Source organism: Mauremys reevesii, linkage group 2 (genome assembly GCF_016161935.1).
Source record: "Mauremys reevesii isolate NIE-2019 linkage group 2, ASM1616193v1, whole genome shotgun sequence".
NCBI lineage: Eukaryota > Metazoa > Chordata > Testudines > Geoemydidae > Mauremys > Mauremys reevesii.
In genome coordinates this window covers 78,779,809-78,787,542 of record NC_052624.1, presented here as the reverse complement: position 1 = coordinate 78,787,542, position 7,734 = coordinate 78,779,809, and the positions used below count along the sequence as shown (strand labels likewise).

At 46.5% G+C, this 7,734-nt stretch overlaps 1 long non-coding RNA gene across 2 annotated transcripts; it reads left to right on the top strand.

The window, feature by feature from the left end:
- Positions 1 to 995: 995 nt before the first annotated feature.
- Positions 996 to 6,821, top strand: LOC120399040. 2 transcript variants are annotated; one of them, XR_005594899.1, is made up of 3 exons: positions 996 to 1,173; positions 4,281 to 4,430; positions 5,959 to 6,821. It is a non-coding gene; the product is annotated as an uncharacterized LOC120399040 (long non-coding RNA). The 2 variants fall into 2 exon arrangements; XR_005594900.1 differs by having other exon boundaries at positions 4,281 to 4,478.
- The last annotated feature ends 913 nt before the right edge of the window (positions 6,822 to 7,734 follow it).

Sequence of the window (7,734 nt, the reverse complement as noted above, 5' to 3'; positions counted from 1 at the left end):
TTTCTGTGGAGACTGCTCCTATAAAGTGTCATAGGTATTCAGTTCTTTTCTGAATACAGAATTGTTCAAAAAATCCTATCTCAGGGATAGGGGTCTCTATGAAATTCTATGAGATGATCCAAAAACGTAGAGAAAGGTTAGAATTTTCTGTGAAATTCTGTAGGACTTCATGTAAAAGGAGGAGTTCTGTGGTCCCATTCCCAATTCAGTAGCTTCCAAGTTGCTAAGCTCCACACCAGGCAGGGAACTTGCACCTCTAGGCCCTCCACCACCCTGAGCAGGGAAACTGGACCAGGTTCTGTGCTTGAGCAACCTCCACCGAGGAGTAGCTGGATTAGCCTCTTAAGGGCAGTGTCTGATCCCTTACTCCTGTGGAATAGCTCTGTCCTCCACAAGGGGTCCCACTCAAATCAATGGAACCACTTGTTGAGGAAGGTGCAACTCAGTGTTAAATGACACTGTCCTAGCTCCATTGATGTCAATGGAGCTAGAACAATATACACCAACTGAGACTCTGCCTCTATATCTTTTCCACTGCTTGGCTATTCTGCTTCTGCTAGTTTGGTGAAGAATGGATTGATTTTATTGTACCCCTCTCCCCCACCAGGACACTCTGATTCCACCTGTGATGGATACAAATAGCTGTGATTTCTCAACCTGTGGATCACAATACAAAATTGGGTCACCAGAACATAACAAAGGGTAACAGGGCTGGCTGGGCTCAGATCCCTGCTCCAGGCATTGTGACCTGGTGCACAAGGTCACATAGCACCACTCAGGTTTGGTCCAGTTGCCCTTCCATCATGCTGCTGGGGGCCTGGTTGGGCCCAATCCGAGTGAGTGGTGTTGCAACTCCATGTGCCAGACCTCAATGCCACCCATACAAATTTGGCCCTGCTGGTCATCCATCAGAGCCATGCTCTGACCCTCGAGGTCACAATACCCAGAGCAGGGAGTCGAGCCCACCCAGTCCCATGGGACAGGAGCCAGGAGGGAGCAGTCGGTGATTGTTTGCATTGTACATGGCAGGCAGTTCTGGTAGATGGCAAAAGGGGTAGCTGGAGTGGGGCAAGGATTTCGGGGGTCCTGGCTGCTCCTCCTAACCTGCCCCTTCTTCCCATGGGGGTGGGGAAAAGTGGCCTCTTTCTTTGGTTCACAGCTTATACGTTCTCTGTAAGTATTGCACCCCCCTGACGTACCCCCTCCGCACAGCTGTGTGACCCTTTGTCTTCTATACTGTCTGTCCCGACCCCCAGCCCTGCCCAAATGGGCTGCACAATGTACCCATTCCTACAGCTGGGCAACCCCCCGCCATAGCACCAACTCTGGCCCCCATCTCTCCAGATCTTCCCCCACTGCTCCCCTGCTCCTCCCCACTTCATCCTCAGGAACCCCTATCCCCCACCTCTTTACCCTCTGCTCCCATGTGCTGTGTGGGGGGGGGGTGTTTTTGGGAGAGCTATCAGCTCACTGCCCCTCACCTGGACCCCTCTGCCTCTATGTCCTACCCCCAGCTCCCTACTGCACCCCCACACTCCTAGGCCCTCCAGTTAGTTTCCTAGCCCCTCCCAACTTCTTCCTCATTACAACTCCCTGCCCCCCCAATTTCTCCATTTCACCTCCAGACCCCAAATGCCCCTACCCCTTACTCTCTGCTCCCCATGGGCCATGGGAGGGCTGTGTGGGTTTTTTGGGGGGCAGGTTGTCTCAATTTGCCTCCCTGTAGCAGGGTGGATCCCTGCTCCGGCCCTGAAGGGGTTAAAAACAGCCCTGGGAAGGGGCCGAGGCGGGAGAAAACAGCCTTTAGACTGGGCTGATTGGGGGAAGTGGCTGCAGCTGGGGCCATGCCCCAAACTGAGCAACAGGGCCTTATAAGAAGGCCAGGGAAGCCAGAAGCCCAAAGACTCTCCCTCTGCCTGTAGAGGGAGAAGGGCCTGGCTGCAGGGAGCTACAGACAAAGTACCTGAGGGGAGCAGGGCTGGGGACAGGCTGAGGAGCTCTAGCCTGGAAAGCCCCAGGCTGCGGCCTAGCAGAGGGCTAACAGGTACTGGGGGTTGCAGAGGCAGCCCAGGGGTAGGCCAAAGCAGCAGGTCCAAACCCTCCTTGCCAGTGATGAATAGGCTGATACTGCAGTCTGCCCCAGGACATGGGGCTAGACAATGACTGGCAGTAGCCATACACTGAGGCAAGGTGGGGATAGAGGGTGGGGGTTCCCCTAGGGCAGCTCCCCCATGTAAAAGGGCACCGGGTCCAGGGAGGGACACGGGGGGGCCTGAGGACAGGTGGATCACCAGCCTGCAGAGGGCGCTCCAGGGCTGGAATGAGCTAATTCCCAAGGATGACCAGCAGGAGGTGCCGCAGGGGTGAGTCCGGCCCGTTTACACTCCCGTCCCCCCAGTTACCAGTGCAGGGGTTCCACAGCTCTTCACATCTGGCCAGAGTGTCTGGAATCTTATATCTGAACCCCACCCCTGTGTGGGGTCATTGGATCTGGGGGTGGCTTGGGGAGTGTTCTGGGTAGCCATCAAGGTTTACAAATAGGTCCTGAGCCCAGATAGGTTGGGAACCATCCATTTATAGCATCACTCTAAGTCCATGTTTAAAAAGGTTGTAAATTAAGTCACATTCTAATGAGTATCTGAGGTCAAGGCGGCGGGAGGCTTTAAAGAGGTGTAAATAACAGGAAGACAACTGCTGTCTGTTGAGTTGAGCAGCGTGGTTCAGCACCCCTGTGTAGCTCAGGGGATGGAGAGACTTGCATTAATCAGAATATGGTGAATATTTTTAAAAAAAAAAGGCAAAGAAGCTGTTCTGACTGGCTGCTGGGCTTTTATTAGCTCTGCGGTTTAGCTTTCTCCATGGGCTCATCAAAAATAGAACGAGCCATTGTTAAGATGATTGCTAGGTTTCCTTTTCAGGTGGACGGAAGAGCTGGAGGAGAGGCAACGAGATACAATTTAGGCTTTAGAATCTGAGATGCAGAAAGACAAATAAGAATAGGTGCTGTGCCATGCTATTAGAGAAAGTGATTTTTGTGCTCTCCATAAAAGCCTCTTCTGGAGGGGGGCCAGTACTTAACACCTGGAAATGATGAGACCTTCTTCTCTGCTTGTCTATAATGGCCAAAGGTCAGGAGCATTTAAGGTGCTGAGCATGGCAGATGAGGCTACTGGAAAATATTTAATTAGTACAGTAAAACTTTATGTTAAGATAAATGACATGTAGGTTTATTAAATGTGGCTGGCCTGGCCACTGGTTGACTTGAAACTAAGTTAAACTCACAAAATATCCTGTTCTAGTGTGTGTTGGTTCCCATGTAAAACCTGGTCTGGACTTTTCAGAATGTACTCTGCTTATTTAGACTATCAGCTCTTAGGCAGGCACTTTTTCCCCTTAGGTCCTACTAAAGCACCTGGTATGATTTGGTTGGTAGATTAATAACAATAATGGATAATGCTGACATTCCCTCAAAGTCTTGCTTAGGGTTACAGAAGGGATCTTAACTTCCTGAATAGTACACCTGAGTGAATGGAGCTTGCCTAAAGACTAGGTGAGGCTGCAACAGGGGCAGTTGGGTGGGATGTGTTGAAAAGATGTTGGGAAAGGTTTAGATGTATAACTACTGCTTTGTGGAGAAGGCTAAGCCCTTTGTGAAGTTTGTGGACCAAGTCTAAATTTCAGTTTCAGCGTGGCTTGTGAGAGGCAGGATTGGGCCCTGTAGAATATGGCCTGTGTTGCTTTTTTGGTGGGCGTTTCAGATGTGCATGCCCGGCACTAGAGCTTGGCCAGTAGGCAGATAGTGCTTGAGTAGGTTCAGAAAAATGAGGTTGAGATGGTGCTGTTCCTTACAGCAGATAGTGGAGAGGAGAAGGCAGTCTGTATTTGTGGACGTTTTTATATTTTCTGGAGTCATGCAGAGTACAGCCTACTCTGTCCTGATCTGCTTCTGCCTAGTAATATAGCAAGGCCTAAGCACTGTGCCATGACAACTGCGGTAATGGGTGAGGAGCATAGATTCCACAGAGAGGAGCAGTAGAGGGATCAAACTGTGACAGGTAGACTTAAGGAATTCGGGTATTGTTCCTGATACCAGTGTAGCAGCGTGTGGGGCAACTCTTCAGAAACGGTCTATATGTATCCAAGAATGAAATTTGTCATTTGGTGTAATGGGATGACAGATTCCTGGACCCTGAATACTGGCCTCGTCTGAGTCACTCTGACACTAAATGCTTGAATCCTGCATGAAGGTAGCATGTAATTCTACCAAATTATACTCCTAGCAGGTGGATCCTTGTTAGCTTCAGCCAAGATAGAAGAGGTGTTGGAGTATCCTGGTGGGCAGAGAGAACACGGGTCTGCAAGAGAGCGAGATCTTGCAGCAGATGCTGTAGGATGCTGTAGCCAAGTTTGGGGAGAAAGTTTGATCCAAGGTTTGTTTTATTATTTCAGTACCAGACAAAGCAAACTCCATGAAGTAGGTAAGATGGAACTACAATACTGGGCAGAGGCGGGGGAAGGTGTGCATTTGGCCTGGAGCTGGGTGGGATCCACACATGCTTATTTATAGTGCTTATTTGTAATGAAAGAGGTGTCGGGGCTCAAGCAATTTTTTTACTTTTACAACTGATGCGGCAAGCCCAGAGGTGCCAGGGCTATGAACTATCAAGCCTAGAAGTGCCGTGGCTCAGCCCTGGCTAGCCCTGGCACAGATTACGCACTGCTTATATATGGATTTGTGAAAAGTTCACATTCTGAACTGGGGTGACCCCACCTGCTCCACGTGGTGCAAAGGGGCCATTACACAGGTCAGGAGCTGTCCCATTCTGTGTATATTTTCCTGATTGATTTTTATTAAATATCTTTAATATATTGACACTACCTGTTTCACTGCTCCATTTTTGCTTCTTACTGACACCGTGTGAAAACAAACTGGCTATAAATACATGACGTATATGCAATGTAGTCTATATATTTTACATAGTCTAAAAAGGCTCCAGTGTTATGATATTTGAAATAGATTTTGAGTATTGCCAATATTTTCAATGTATTATTTAACAGAAAGGGGCCTGGTTGGTCCTGAACTATCTTCTCTGTGGGTAGCCTGGGCAGCTGTAGTGTTTGTTTTTTCTGTCTCTGGAGTCATTCTTCTGGGTTTATTCCTGCCAGTCAAAAGTGCTTTCTACTGTGTCCGTGAACAGCTTTTTGCTTGGCCTCTGCACGCTGGGTAGTACAACGCTCTCAGTCTGCCAATCACATTGTTCCAGCCTGCCCACCTACTGCGCTTGGGACCCACACCTGTCTTATTTGGCTCATTCCACACAACTGAATCCCAACTTGTATTTATGCCCTAAGGGCCCGGTTCAGCTGTCATTTACACTGGGATAAATCTGGAGTAACTTCACAGGCTTTATCCAGCTCAGTGTTTAACTTGGATTCAGGGCCTTACTCCAGTGTATGTGGTAGCTGAAAACAGAATCTGGCCCTTAATGACTATCTTACAGATGCGGACTTGGGTATGACCCATTGTAGTTAAGTTCAGGCATCAGAGTAATATAGAAATATTCTGGGCTCAAGGGAAGCCTAGATTTCTATGTTGTTGTTTGTAAGTATTAGTATGAATTGCTTATTTAGCACTGTGTGCACGGCCCTTTGCAGAACCAGTGAGGCAAACTTAAAGCATGTACATATAAGAAATCTTGAGGGGCAGCAGCTGTGGATAATGGCATTTGTTAGCCTTCAGTAATGCAGCGAAATAAAAAAATCTATTGTTGTTAGGGTGACCAGACAGCAAGTGTGAAAAATCGGGATGGGGGTTGGGTGGGGTAAAAGGAGCCTATATAAGAAAAAGCCCCAAAAATCGGGACTGTCCCTATAAAATCAGGACATCTGGTCACCCTAGTTTATTGTTGTTTGGTCGAGAGTCTGGGTGACCGCTGCCTCTTTTCTGTTTCACTTCAGGTGTTATTGGATACATCATCGTTAAGCCAAGCTGAATGTTAAAGTTAATCTGTCAATTCCCCAGGAGAGGGGATGTGACAGGTGTGTCTGGGCCGTCTGATGTATACGGCTGTGGTTGTTGTATGGTCAAAGCAGCAAGGGCAATAAATGACAAATACTCAAGAATCTGCTCTCCAAGCAGCCCGTTAAGCTGTAAGGAAGATTCCAAGTGAAGACTCTGTCAAGCAAATTTTCTTGTTTTTCATTTACCCTCACCCTGATAAAAACTCTGCAGCTGGAGTATCACAGGAGAATGGTACCGTTAGGACGTGAGAGAGACTTTGTGTCAAAATACGAACAAGGAGCCTGAATCTGTCATCCTGAATCAGGCCCCGTAGCACCTTTCCCCGCACAGAATCCTCTTGATTTCAATAGTGTGGATCAGAGCACCGCGGTGAATTAGGAGACCAGAACTCAGCCATTAGAAAGAAACATAAACACATCACTAGAAGTGATGGAATTAAATGATGCAAAAGAAGCAGGTGGTTAATCAAAAATAACAAGGGGGGAAAAAAGCAGAGAAACAATGAAAGAAGGCCATGCATGTAGCTATTATGAGGTCAAACTGCTCTGAGGAGGGGAAAATAAAGATAGATAAAAATAAAGCATATGATTAGGCAAGAAGATCCAACACTGTGGGGGTATTTGGGCTTGTGGAGTATGCTGCAAGGTAGAATGTAATGAAATTACTGTAACAGTGATGATAAATCTCTGGTATTACCATACCTGTGTGAGTGTGATTGTTGTTATGAAATAGTACTGTTTAGTTCATAGAGCATTTGCTAAAAAATCCATGTATTTCCTGCTGCTTCTAAAGCATTCAATCTGTGGGGTTAGTTTGGCTTTGAAATTGTTAGTGCTTGGAAATTTCCATAACCAGTAAAAAAATAAATAAATAAATAAAAAAGGTTTTAATTTTTGTGATGGTAATTTCCAAACACCATTTTCTGCATAAGGGAAAAAAAAAGTGTGTGTGTATGTGTCTTCATGTACACATTTATTTCTATCATTTTAAAGAAACGGATGAGCTAACTCTGACTTAGAGCAAATACTTTTGTCCAAACCCAAATTTTGCATTAGGAAATAAGCAGACACTGGTCACCAGGATTCCAATCTTGCAATCAGATCTGTGCAGGCTCGGCTCTGAAGACAGTGGAACTCCATACAACTGCCAGGGTGTGCCCATGTGGACCTGACTGAGGACTGAGGTTCAGTAGTGGGACCTGGTGTGAAGATGCATATACTGCATATTCCAACTCACTCCAGAAGAAGTGTAGGAGGGATGGCAACATTGGGTTCAGTCATCTTTGCCTCCCATTTTCCTTCATTGATTACATCCCTACCACTGCCATTCTTTTATTAATAATAGGTGGGAGGTGGAAGTTTCAGAGGCTAATTTTGCATTGTGCAGAAACATCCTTTCTTTCCCCATGGAGCTACCAGTGAGGCACCAACATACATCTAAAAACAGGCGATACATGCTCTTTTAGAACCTTCTGGCCGTACATCATCATTAGTGTGTAATCACTGCTGGTGTTTTACCCTCTCTAGTAAAGCTAGGTGAATTTTTTTCAACTGAAATATTTTTTTCAGCAACAACTTCAGATTCAGGCAGAGCAAAACATTTGCGGAATTTGTATTGACATTTTTAAAATGAAATGTTTTGGGTTTTTTTTCCTATTTGAAATGACTTTTCCTTTAGAAATGTCCTTCAATTTTTATTTACTTTTTTAAACC